Source organism: Rhinopithecus bieti, unplaced genomic scaffold, assembly GCF_001698545.2.
Source record: "Rhinopithecus bieti isolate Rb0 unplaced genomic scaffold, ASM169854v2 scaffold_12573, whole genome shotgun sequence".
Taxonomy (NCBI): domain Eukaryota; kingdom Metazoa; phylum Chordata; class Mammalia; order Primates; family Cercopithecidae; genus Rhinopithecus; species Rhinopithecus bieti.
This window is the reverse complement of record NW_016807321.1, coordinates 166554-179041: the sequence shown is the minus strand read 5'-3', so window position 1 is coordinate 179041 and position 12488 is coordinate 166554. Positions and strand designations below refer to the sequence as shown.

General features: G+C 52.3%; 1 long non-coding RNA gene across 5 annotated transcripts in view; it reads left to right on the top strand.

Annotated features, from left to right (window-relative positions):
- LOC108535267 (uncharacterized) overlaps positions 1-12488 on the top strand; it is a 52053-nt gene that overhangs the window by 1914 nt on the left and 37651 nt on the right. For 2 of the 5 annotated variants that reach the window (XR_001887177.1, XR_001887174.1), the window contains exons 2-4: positions 312-1611; positions 1707-1815; positions 2564-4423. This is a non-coding gene — a long non-coding RNA (uncharacterized LOC108535267). Of the gene's footprint in view, positions 1-311; positions 1612-1706; positions 1816-2563; positions 4424-12488 lie in introns of those variants that run through there. The other 3 variants (XR_001887178.1, XR_001887176.1, XR_001887175.1) reach the window with 2 other exon arrangements.

Below are 12488 nucleotides of genomic sequence, written 5' to 3'. Positions count from 1 at the left end.
AAAAAAAAAAAAAAAAAAAAAAAGAAAAAGAAAATAACAGTATCTTACATGGTGAAAGTAAGTATTATTTTTTGAAATATTTATTTCACCTCTTTGTATAACTGTGGCCTTGGTAAGGACCTAAAATATATTTCTGACTATGCTGAGATCTTACCTGCCCTGCAGGATAGGTGCTATGATTCCCCATTTGACAGAAGGGGAAACAGAGGCCCAGCACGGGGAGTCACACACAGGGAAGTTGCAGTCTGGCCTGGTGGCATCCTCCACAGGCTTGGGGCTGCATCACACTGTCTCTTTTTCTCTTCACAAAGGTGAAGCCAGCCTGCTCCCACCAGAGCCCAGCAATGGCCAGTAAGAGAACAGTGATGGGTTTAAGGAAGAGGACACAGGAAGCAGAAGAGAAGAGGGAAAATTCAGTTTCATCTGCCAAGATTGACCTATACATTCCAGAATTGCTTCTTGGCTCCTGGAACATCGTGTGCAGGAAGAGAACAGAGACAGCAAAGCCATGGAGTCAGCCCAGCTGAGGGAAGATAGGTCTCCAGCGACTGGGTCACCTGGCCCTGGGAAGCGCGACCTGGGGAAGACAGGTCTCCAGTGACTGGGACATCTGGGAAGAGAGGTCTCCAGCGACCGGGGCATCTGGCCCTGGGAAGCACGACCCGGGGAAGACAGGTCTCCAGTGACTGGGACATCTGGGAAGAGAGGTCTCCAGCGACCGGAGCATCTGGCCCTGGGAAGCACGACCCTGACTCTGCTTCTCAACATAGCACAGCCTTCCTCACTTGGACATACAGGGTGCACCTGTCAGGAGGAGGTGCCAACCAGGTCTCCTGAGTGACCTGGCCTGGTGATCTCCTGTGGAGTCAAAGTCCTTCTATCCCCCCACCCCACCCCACTTTCCAAGTAAGGAAATCCAAGGTCATAGATCCTATACTTCACGCCTCCTAGTTTCTGAGCCACAAGCTTCTGGCTGTGTTGGGGCTGGGGTGCATGCTTCACTAGCAGGAGCTAGTTCTACCTTGAAAGACGAGCTGGCTTCTGAGCCCCAGGACTGAAAGCAGGGAGGGTGCAGTTCCCAGAGGCCTCCAAGTGCCCGCCCAGCCCATGGGTGTGCAGCTGGTGGCTCCCTGAGAACATTAGCCACCCTGCAAATGCCCAGGAAGGCAGAGGCTAAAAATACACGTAGTGCCCAGGTCCAGGAATGCAGGCCCCGCCGTTCATTCCTTGGTGTCCTGCCCAAAGTGGAGGGCACTTGGGAGAGGTCTGAGAAGGCAAGCAGTTGTGCCAGGCCTAAGTCGACCTGGACATTCACTGGCATGGCTTGTTTTCCAGGCTGGGGCACGAGTATCCAATTCCTCCACTATAAGCAGCTCTTTACTGTGCACAGGTCTGAACAGCCCACCCACCTGGTTATCACCAGGCTTTAGACCAGCGAGCCCAAGGATCTAGAGGAACAAGCTGGGGCTTCTGGGAAACCCTGGGCCAGCTGGACTACCTGCCTCAGTTTCTCTGTTTGCCTGCCCATCTCACTGGTGTACTTGAGGACCCCAGAAGATCATGCCTGTGAGGGTAACCAGGGGCTACTCTGGAGGAACATGTAGGAACTAGGTGTGCAGAGGGAACTGGGAGGGCCATAGGGGCAGCTGGAGAGGTTTGTGCTGCAGCCACAAGCCACTCATTGCATTCTCGCTCTGTGTATGTAGGAGCTTGCCGCGGTCCCCAGTGACAGGTGGGAAGACACGGAGGCAGGACCCTGCTCTACGTTGCATCACCCGTCTAGCTGGGGTGGCACAGGCCAGCATCCTGCAGCAGGTAAGGGTGCCCCCCCACAGAAAACCATCATGTGACTCTAATGTCTTCCTGAGCAGGAATGACTGGCACAGCCATTGGTCTCCCAGGTGTCATTGCTCAGCAGGAGCCACACGAAACAGCTGAGTTAATTCTGAGGGGGTTAACGATGGGTGGTCCACAGATAAAATAAGTCAGTGGTCTGAAGTGTGGTCGAGTGCTGGTGAGACACGACTCAACCGTCCCCCTCCCCTCATTCAGAATCTGGCACAGGAGAGGGGACTAGGGAAGCCCTGCAGGCCTCAGGCCTTCCTCAGGCTCCCTCCCCTGAGGAAGACCCTCTAACCGCACAGGTGCAACAGTGGCAGCCGGGAGGGAGCTGAGGAGGGCACAGGTGCACCTGGTGGGGAGGCTCAGCGCCAGCTTTGCTAGGAGGCCTTCCAGGCAGGGAATGGGACAGTGAGGCCCAGGGAGGGTGTTCGGGGCACAGGGAACCACAGGGGTGGTTGGACAGTAAGGTGAAGAGGGAGGGCTGAGTCGATCTTGCACAATCGGAAATTCTCATGGAGGTCTGACCTGCTCTCTTTGAATCCAGTTAAAATCCATTTCCTCCTGCACGGGGCTCTGCAGGGCTGTTTTCCCAGGAGGCTGGACGAGCACCAGTGGGTTGAAGTTCAGGCATCCTCAGACCCTCTTCCCTCTTCCAATCCGTCTCCCCCTCCTGCCTCCTGTCCCCTTTCCACCTCCCTTTCTCCCCTTCCCACCCCAACAGCCGAGTTTCCCGGCGTGATGAACCGTGTGTGATGGGAAGTTCCTTGGAAAATAAAAGAGGAGCGTGTTAAACTCCAGCACCTAGCGGGCACCCTCGGCCCAACTTCCAGGTGCAGCTGGAGGGACAGCCGGGCGGAGCTGATGAGAACCTGGGCAGACCCAGACACCAGCTTTCGAAATGTCAGATTCTGATAGGGCCAGCCCTGGCACTGCCACCTCAGAATGCAGGACAAAATGCTGAGAGATCCTGGTGGAACAGAAGACGGCCGTCAGCGGGAGGCCAGTAGCTTTTCTCTCCCGGTGACTGTGAGGGGCCCCTGGCCTTTAGGGGCTCAGGAATGGCTGGAGTGGGGGCAGCATTCGCCAGCCCTGTGTTCTACTTGGATAGAAAGTAAATGATGAAAGGCCTCTTCTAAGTCAGTCCACCACTGTCTTACTAAGTGTCCACCAGTCCAGTCCCACTGCTCTGTGCCAGACCTGGTACCCAAGCCGGCCACGCATTTCCTCCCCGAACCCCTCCACAGCCCTCCGGATATGGTGCTGCACCTTCCAAGAGGAGGAAACCAGGCACTTAGCCTGGGCTAGGTGACAGCCAGCATCATACGGCCAGCACATGACAGGGCTGGGATTCTTGGCTGAGTCTGCCGGCTGCTAACCCTGGGTGCTCAATGTCTGGGCCTCCTCCCTGGTGGTCCTCTGTGCTCAGCCTTCAGGTTGGGGGTGGCGGGGATAGTGAACGGCAGGCGGGGACAAAGCCCAGACTTGATTTCTGCACTTGGAGCTCATGCTCTGCAGATGTCCAGATGGAGACCAACCTGAGGCTGGCGCTGGGCATGAGGGAAGGAAGCAGCGTCTTCTTCAAGGGTCTCTCCTCTTAACATTGTATCCTCTCTTGACGCCATCCAAAGGATGCCGGGTGCGTCCTAGAGAGTTGCCATGGTTACTCGAGGCCTACGGGCGCGTCCCAGCCAGGCTGGGCACTTGTCTTTACGCCTGCCTGATGCCGCATGAGCGCCTGCTGGGCAGAGCCACAGCCCGAGAATGAGGTCATGTAAATAAAGGAGCAGTGCAGATGTCGGGAGAGGTGTGCCAGGCTTTCCAAAGCCTGTCCTCACCTGGCAGCGCCGCTGGGGACCCTCGTCCATGCACCAAGACATCCTCGCTGTCAGATGGAAAGCATTCTGCCAGGGCACGTGGTTATTTTTACTCGCGTTCAGTTCCGACTTGTTAACACCGTAATCCTTTCCTTATGTCGCTGCCTTCACCACCCTGAGCACACAGGCTGGATTGAGGCTCTGTGTGGCAAGAAATTATGTGCATCGGAAGCCGGCAGGCACCCACACAGGCCCACCGAGGCAGACCCTGGCGGTGAAGCCCATAACTGGGTATGTGGCAGTGTGTGCAGCAGAAGGGATAAAGCATGGGCCAGGTGAGAAGAAGGCGTGCCAGTGCAGGGTTGCCCCAGGCTTTTCCAACAGGTACCAGGAGCTGGATGGGGAGGATGGCGCCTGAGACATTTCTGGTGGCTCATCTCGTTGATACGAGCAGTCGCGGATGGACACGAATATGTGTTTGTCTTTCCCAAGCACCAGAACATGGAAACCCCATTAGCCCTGGGAGCCTGGTTGCATTCGGGGCAGAGCGTGTTTACAAATGGCCTTCCCCACACACCGTGGAACCTCGGAATCTGGCCCTTCTGTGCTGGGTTGAACCGGAACTCATGCCTTATTTATGTATGTGTCTAACAGCTTTATTAAGGTTCTTTATTTATTACATTCTGTAATAGTCACCCATTTGAAGTGTACAGTTCCGGCTGGGCATGGTGACTTATGCCTGTAATGCCAGCACTTTGGGAGGCCAAGGCAGGCAGATCATTTGAGGTCAGGAGTTTGAGACCAGTCTGACCAATGTGGTGAAAACCCCTCTCTACTAAAAATACAAAAAAAAAAAAAAAAAAAATCTAGCTGGGCATGGTGGCGCATGCCTGTAGTCCCAGCTACTAAGGAGGCTGAGGCAGGGGAATCGCTTGAACCTGGGAGGCGGAGGTTGTAGTGAGCTGAGATCGCACCACTGTGCTCTAACTGGGGGAAAGGGCAAGACTCCGTCTCAAAAAAAAAAAGTGTGCAGTTCATTGATGCTTAGTATACCCATAGAGCAGTTCACTGATGTTTAGTATACCCATAGAGCAGTTCACTGATGCTTAGTATACCCATAGAGCAGTTCACTGATGCTTAGTATACCCATAGAGCAGTTCACTGATGCTTAGTATACCCATAGAGCAGTTCACTGATGCTTAGTATACCCATAGAGCAGTTCACTGATGCTTAGTATACCCATAGAGCAGTTCACTGATGCTTAGTATACCCATAGAGCAGTTCACTGATGCTTAGTATACCCATAGAGCAGTTCACTGATGCTTAGTATACCCATAGAGCAGTTCACTGATGCTTAGTATACCCATAGAGCAGTTCACTGATGCTTAGTATACCCATAGAGCAGTTCACTGATGCTTAGTATACCCATAGAGCAGTTCACTGATGCTTAGTATACCCATAGAGCAGTTCACTGATGCTTAGTATACCCATAGAGCAGTTCACTGATGCTTAGTATACCCATAGAGCAGTTCACTGATGCTTAGTATACCCATAGAGCAGTTCACTGATGCTTAGTATACCCATAGAGCAGTTCACTGATGCTTAGTATACCCATAGAGCAGTTCACTGATGCTTAGTATACCCATAGAGCAGTTCACTGATGCTTAGTATACCCATAGAGCAGTTCACTGATGCTTAGTATACCCATAGAGCAGTTCACTGATGCTTAGTATACCCATAGAGCAGTTCACTGATGCTTAGTATACCCATAGAGCAGTTCACTGATGCTTAGTATACCCATAGAGCAGTTCACTGATGCTTAGTATACCCATAGAGCAGTTCACTGATGCTTAGTATACCCATAGAGCAGTTCACTGATGCTTAGTATACCCATAGAGCAGTTCACTGATGCTTAGTATACCCATAGAGCTGTGCAGCCACCACCGCTAATTCGAGAATATTTCCTCCACCCCAAAATGAAACCCCAGGCTGGGCGTGGTGGCTGACACCTATAATCCTAGCCCTTTGGGAGGCTGAGGCAGGTGGATCACTTGAGGTCAGGAGTTCAAGACCAGCCTGGCCAATATGGTGAAACCTCATTTCTATTAAAAATACAAAAATTAGCTGGGCATGGTGGCATGCACCTGTAATCCCAGGTACTTGGGAGACTAAGGCAGGAGAATCGCTTGAACCCGGGAGGCGGAGGTTGTAAAAAAAAAAGAAAGAAAGAAAAGAAAAAAGAAACCTTATGCCCATTAACAGTCTTTCTCCATCCTTTTTCCTCTAGTCCCAGGCACCCACTGGTCTCCTTTTTGTCCTGGTGGATTTGCCTTTTCTGGGCATTTCCCATACTTGGAGTCATACAGTAGACAGCCTTCTATGCCCAGCCCCTTCACGTAGCGCGTCTCTTGGTTTCATGGTGCACTCGTTAGGGCTAAATGCAGTGTCACCGTGTGATGCTGCATATCTGTCACCAGCTGATGAACATGTGGCTTGTTTCCACTTTTGAGCAGTTACATATCATGCTGCTATGAACATTTGTGCATGTTTTCGTGTGGACATATGTTTTCATTTCTCCTGGGTACATACCCAGGAGTACAGTTGTAGGGTTATGTAGTGATTTTTATTTGTTTATCTATCTATCTATTTATTTTTCAGCTGGAGTTTCACTCTTGTTGCCCAGGCTGGAGTGCAATGGTGTGATCTTGGCTCACCACAACCTCCGCCTCCTGGGTTCAAGTGATTCTCCTGCCTCAGTCTCCCGAGTAGCTGGGATTACAGGCACGCGCCACCACGCCTGGCTAATTTTGTATTTTTGGTAGAGATGGGGTTTCTCCATGTTGGTCAGGCTAGTCTTGAACTCCCAACCTCAGATGATCCACACGCTTCGGCCTCCCAAAGTGCTGGGATTAGGTGTGAGCCACCGCGCACGCCTGCATGTGGTGATTCTTTGTTTGACAGTGTGAAAAGCTGCCAAATTGTTTGCCAAAGTGGTTGCGCCACTTCCTGTTCACGGGAGCCATGTGTGAAGCAGAAACCTCACTTTTAAGACGCTGGTTGTGGCTGGGAAAGGATGTTGCTGTCTCCATGGGGCTGTTCCTCCGCCCGGGGATGAAGGCATCTCCCTGCTCAGATGAGTGCCTCAGAACCAAGGGTCCACTCTGCCTGACGGCAGCTGCCTCAGGCACAAATGAGCAGGGCGGATAGAGGCTTCTTTTATATGGGCCGGGGTCGGCAGCCCCCTCCTGGGAAGAACGACGCAGAGATTGCGACACATGCAGCTTCCGCTTTGCCAGCCAGCCAGCCATATAAGTTCATGAGAATAGCAGCCATGCACCCTGAAACCCCCAGATCTCACCACTCCAAATCCTCAGTCTTCTTGGTACCATCCCTCCCCTGATGCTTGTCAGACCAGGCATTCTAATTTCTGAATAGTACGCCCCATATCCCCAAAACCTTGAAGTGAATGCACCAAGAAATTGAAAATAACAGCAGACAAAGTTCCTAATAGTTGAGTGTGTGCTGGGCATTGTGCTGAGCAGTTTGTGTGTGTGATGTTCAAAGCAACACTGTGGACCAGGTTTAGTGAGTGTCCCCATTTTATAGCCAGGGAACTGAGGACCAGGGCAGTTAGAGAACATGCCCACTGTCCCAGCAGAGCCCTAATACAAACCCAGGTTGATGAACCCATGGTCTTAGGCAAGGTATTACACATCCTACTCAGGTATTTGCTGAGTGAATAAATGAATCCTGTCTGACTTTCCTGCCTGTCATCAATAAAGGCCAAGTGAAGTCAGGTGCGGTGGCTTACGCCTATAATCTCAGTGCTTTGGGAGGCCAAGGCAGGAGGATCACTTCAGGCCAGGAGTTTGAGACCAGCTGGACAACATGGTAAGGCCCTGTCTCTACTAAAAATAAAATTAGCTGGGCATGGTGGCATGTGCCTGTAGTCCCAGCTATTCAGGACGCTGAGGTGGAAGGATCACTTGAACCCAGGAATTCAAGGTTACAGTGAGCTGTGATCTTGCCACTGTACTCTAGCCTGGGTGACAGAGCAAGATCCTCTCTCTAAAATAAATACATTAATACATAAATAAATAAAAATAAAGGCTGGGTCAGGCATGGTGGCTCATGTCTGTAATCCCAGCACCTTGGGAAGCTGAGGTGGGCAGATCACTTGAGCCCAGGAGTTCAATATCGGCCTGGGCAACATGGTGAAACCTCATCTCTACAACACATACAAAAATTAGCCAGGTGTGGTGGCACTTACCTGTAGTCACAGCTCAGGACTGAGGTGGGCAGATCGCTTGAGACTGGGAGATGGAGGTTACAGTGAGCCGAGATTGCGCCACTGTATGCTAGCCTGGGCGACAGAATGAGACCCTGTCTCAAAAAAATTAAAAACTTTAAAAAGAAAGGCCAGGTGAGAGGGCTGTGGGCTGGTTTCTCCAGGAAGGAGACGCCGAGGAGCTGGAACTGAGGGTGCAAAAGTTAATGGGAGGGTAACACCCATGAGAGGAAACCTGGGGAAAGCGGATTAGGCTGGAGCTGTTGGTCTAGATGTGGGCCTGACACAGCACCTGCTGAGCCGAGGGGGAGCTTGGCGAGTTGGGAGGAAAGAGTGGCCGGTACAGGAGCTCTGACGGGGCAGAGGTGGCTGGTCCTGGTACTACTGCCTGACTCAGTCACTGGCTGTGGACACCCCAGCAGGTGCCACCTCAGCAAAATCAGAGGCAAACCCTCAAGGCTCTAACAGCTGCAGGCAGGAAACTGGGAAACAGGCAGGTAACCCCTGGAGAAGGAGCTGGGCAGCAAGTCTCTTTCTTTAAAAAAAAAAAAATCATTTATTTCTGTATTTATTTTTGATACAGAGTCTCCACTCTTTGCCCAGGGTGGAGTGCAGTGGCATGATTTTGGCTCCTGGGTTCAAGTGATTCTTATGCCTCAGCCTCCCAAGTAACTGGGACTACAGGTATGCATCACCATACCGGGTTAATTTTTGTGTTTTTAGTAGATACGGGTTTCATCATGTTGGCCAGGCTGGTCTCGAACTCCTGGCCTCAAGTGGTCCACCTGCCTTGGCTTCCCAAAGTGCCAGGATTAGAGGCGTGAGCCATCGCACCTGGCCTCTTTCTTTTCTCTTTTTTTTGTTTTTGTTTTTGAGACGGAGTCTCACTCTATTGCCCAGGCTGTAGTGCAGTGGCTCGATCTCGGCTCACTGCAACCTTCGCCTCCTGAGTTCAAGTGATTCTGCTGCCTCAGCCTCCTGAGTAGCTGGGATTACAGCCGTGTGCCACCACGCCCGGCTAATTTTTGTATTTTTAGTAGAGATGGGGTTTCACCATGTTGATCAGGCTGGTCTCAAACTCCTGACCTCGTGATCCACCTGTCTCGGTCTCCCAAAGTACTGGGATTACAGGCGTGAGCCACTTTTCTTTTCTCTTCTTTATTTATTTATTTATTTATTTTTTTGATTTAGACAGAGGTTTGCTGTGTCACCCGGGCTTGAATGCAGTGGTGTGATCATGGCTCACTGAAGCCTTGACTTCTCAGGCTCAAGCAATTCTCCTGCCTCAGCCTCCTGAGTAGCTGGGACTACAGGCATGTGCTACCATGCCCGGTTAATTGTTTTCCTTTTTTTTTTTCTTCCCCCAAGTTTTTGTAGAGACGGGTCTCCCTCTGTTACCTCAGCTTGTCTTGAATCCTCGGGCTCAAGCTATCTTCCTTCCTCAGCCTCCCAAATCACTGGGATTACAGACATGAGCCCTGCATTCCTAGTCCTTTTCTGAAGGGAGATCTGAGTGGTACATTTCTGTGCTGTCCACCCCTCGTGCCCCAGGGCCTTTGTCCCATGCCTGGGCAGGAGCTGCTGCTCCGGGGTCTAGCCCCCTTCAGGAGGGAAGATAGAGCAGGGAGGTGGGCAGATGAGCCCCCATTGCTGTGACCAAGCTGGGGCCCCACCTGGCATGCGTTCCCTCCCTCTTGCACCCTCCCACCTCAGCTGTGGCCACTGCAGGTCCTGGAGGTTCATGCTCCTTCCCTGAGTCCCAGCCACTGGACTTTCTCGGGCTGAGGTGGCCGCGCTTGTCCATGCACAGAAACGACCGGGCCAGGGGGTGCCATGATGCCCAAAAGGGCCCTGAGCACCCTTGGAATCCAGTGCCACGAGTGTCCCCCAGTCATGGCAGCATGCGCTGACAGCCTTGCAGTCCCCTGGGGGTGTGGCCTCTTCCCTCCATTGTCAGCCCAGTGTGTCACCGGCTGGGCTATGGTCTGGTTTGGGGTCTGGTGGCCCAGAGAGGATTCAGGACAGCTCTCAGAGAGGAGGAGCCTGTTGTCTTGTTGGGGAGAGAATTCTACACTACAGGATTTTGGGGAACAGCGGGCTCTGGATGGGGAAGGGGGCATCGGAGGGGTCAAATGCTACAAACTCCTCAGCACGGTCTGCACATTCAGTCTCTACCCCCAGCAGGGTGTCCCAGGGCTCCCGACCAGGGCTTCTGACAGCCTAAGCTGTGACTCCACTGGCTGCTGAGCCATCTCTGTGTTCAGCCACTGTGCTGTGAAATCTGGACTTGAACTGGAGCTGGTTCTGCACCCCTGCTGCCTGCCTGCCCTGAGGGCTTCTTGGAAGCCAACACGTGTGCCGGCTCTCACACTTAGTCTTCAGTTGTTTGTTAATTGCCCTCAGCTTGTCATTATCCATCTCTAAGTCAATGCGACTTAGTTAACAACCCTCTAATTCCATTATCCTCCCCCTCGCCACACATTTTAAGAACCCGAATCAGCTTGGGTTGTGGCACAGGGCTGGCCACGGTCTCTACACCCTCTCATTCTCCCAGGTTATTGCAGGGAGAGCATGAACAGCTGGGCCGGCCAGGCTGGCTGTGCCTCTCGAACCAGGGAGAGTCCTGGTCACTGACCAGGTGGAGTGCAGTCCTGTCCACAAACCCATCTTGCTGCCTGCAGAAATAGCTGTCTCTGCCCCACCACCTTGCTCAACAGTGACTTGGATCACTGGAGAAGAACATGACCTGGCTTGAAATGGTCATCTGGAGGCTGCCAGCTTACTCCACCCTGGCAGCAGGGTGTAGTCCTTCCTTGGATGGGGATCCAGGTGGCACCTTTCTGCCTCTGCCGTGGGGAGGATGCTGGTATTCATCGTAATCCATGCCCTCAGCAATGTCCTCGTGTGCCATTTCGTGAGGAGTCATGCATACCCTTTGGGAAGCTGCCGTAGTCCTTGAGTTTGAAATCAGCGTCCACCCCATGCCCCGGTTGGACTGGACATGGGGCTCCCGCGGCATGGGTGTGCTGCCTGGCCATCTCCTTTGTCACCACTGATTGGAAGAGATGGTCACCTGGCCAGGGGAACCAGTCCCTAGGCTGGGCCAGCTAGTTCTGTCCTGGGAATCTGCATTTGGGGCACGAAGGAGGGTGCTGAGACTGATGATGGCAGGTCTTCTCACAGGGAGGGCACACGGGGCTGGGCTGGAGTCAGGGCCCCGAGCGGCGCCTCTTATGCGGCTGCCGAGGAGCCGGGAGCAGTGAAGAGAGGCAGGCAGTGGGGCCAACATGCCCAGGTGCAGCTCCAGGGGAGGTGGAGGGGGTCCTCCCCGCCTCCCCTTTTCTGAGCCTGAGTCTCAGTCTGTTGCCCAGGCTGGAGTGCAGAGTGCAGTGGCGTGATCACAGCTCACTGCAGCCTCAACTTCCCAGACTCAAGCAATCTTTCCACCTCAGCCTTCTGAGTAGCTGGGACTATACAAGCACACACCACCACATCCAGCTTTTTTTGTTTTTTTGAGCGAGAGAGGTGGGGTCTCACTGTCTTCCTGGGCTCCAGGGATCCTCCCACCCTCACCTCACCAAGTGCTGGGGTTACAGGCATGAGCTGCCTGGTCTCATTTCATTGAAAAAAAATTTTTATGCATGCATAGTAGTTGTATATATTCATGGGGTACATAAGGTGCTTTGACACAGGCATGTAGCATCTAAATAATCACATCAGGGTAAATGAGGTTTCCATCATCTCAAGCATTTATCATTTTTCTGTGTTACAAACATTCCAATTATACTATTTTAGTTATTTTTTATTTTTTTTGAGACAGAGTCTCACCCTGTCGCCCAGGCTGGAGTGCAGCAACACGATCTCGGCTCACTGCAACCTCCGCCTCCCAGGTTCAAGTGATTCTTCTCCCTCAGCCTCCCGAGTAGCCGGAACCACAGGCATGTGCTACCACGCCTGGCTAATTTTTGTAGTTTTTAGTAGAGACGGGATTTCACCATGTTGACCAGGCTAATCTTGAACTCCTGACCTTGTGATCCATCTGCCTCAGCCTCCCAAAGTGCCAGGATTACAGACGTGAGCCACCGCGCCTGGCTGGTTATTTTTTAATGTATGATAAATTATTGTTGACTGTAGTCACTCTGTTGTGCTATCAAATATTAGATCTGGCCAGGCATGGTGGCTTACTCCTGTAATCCCAGCACTTTGGGAGGCCGTGGCAAGCAGATCACTCGAGGCAAGGAGTTCAACACCAGCCTGGCCAACATGGTGAAATCTGTCTCTACTAAAAATACAAAAATTAGCTGGGCGTGGTGGCCAGTGCCTGTAATCCCAGCTACTCAAGAGGCTGAGGCAGGAGAAACATTTGAACCCAAGAGGTGGAGGTTGCAGCGAGCCAAGACTATACCATCACACTCCAGACTGGGCAACAGAGCAAGACTCCATCTCAAAACAAAAAACAAAAAACAAAAACTAGATCTTACTCATTCTATCTATTTATATTTTGTATCCATGAATCATCCCCACTCCCCAACAGCTCCCCTCCC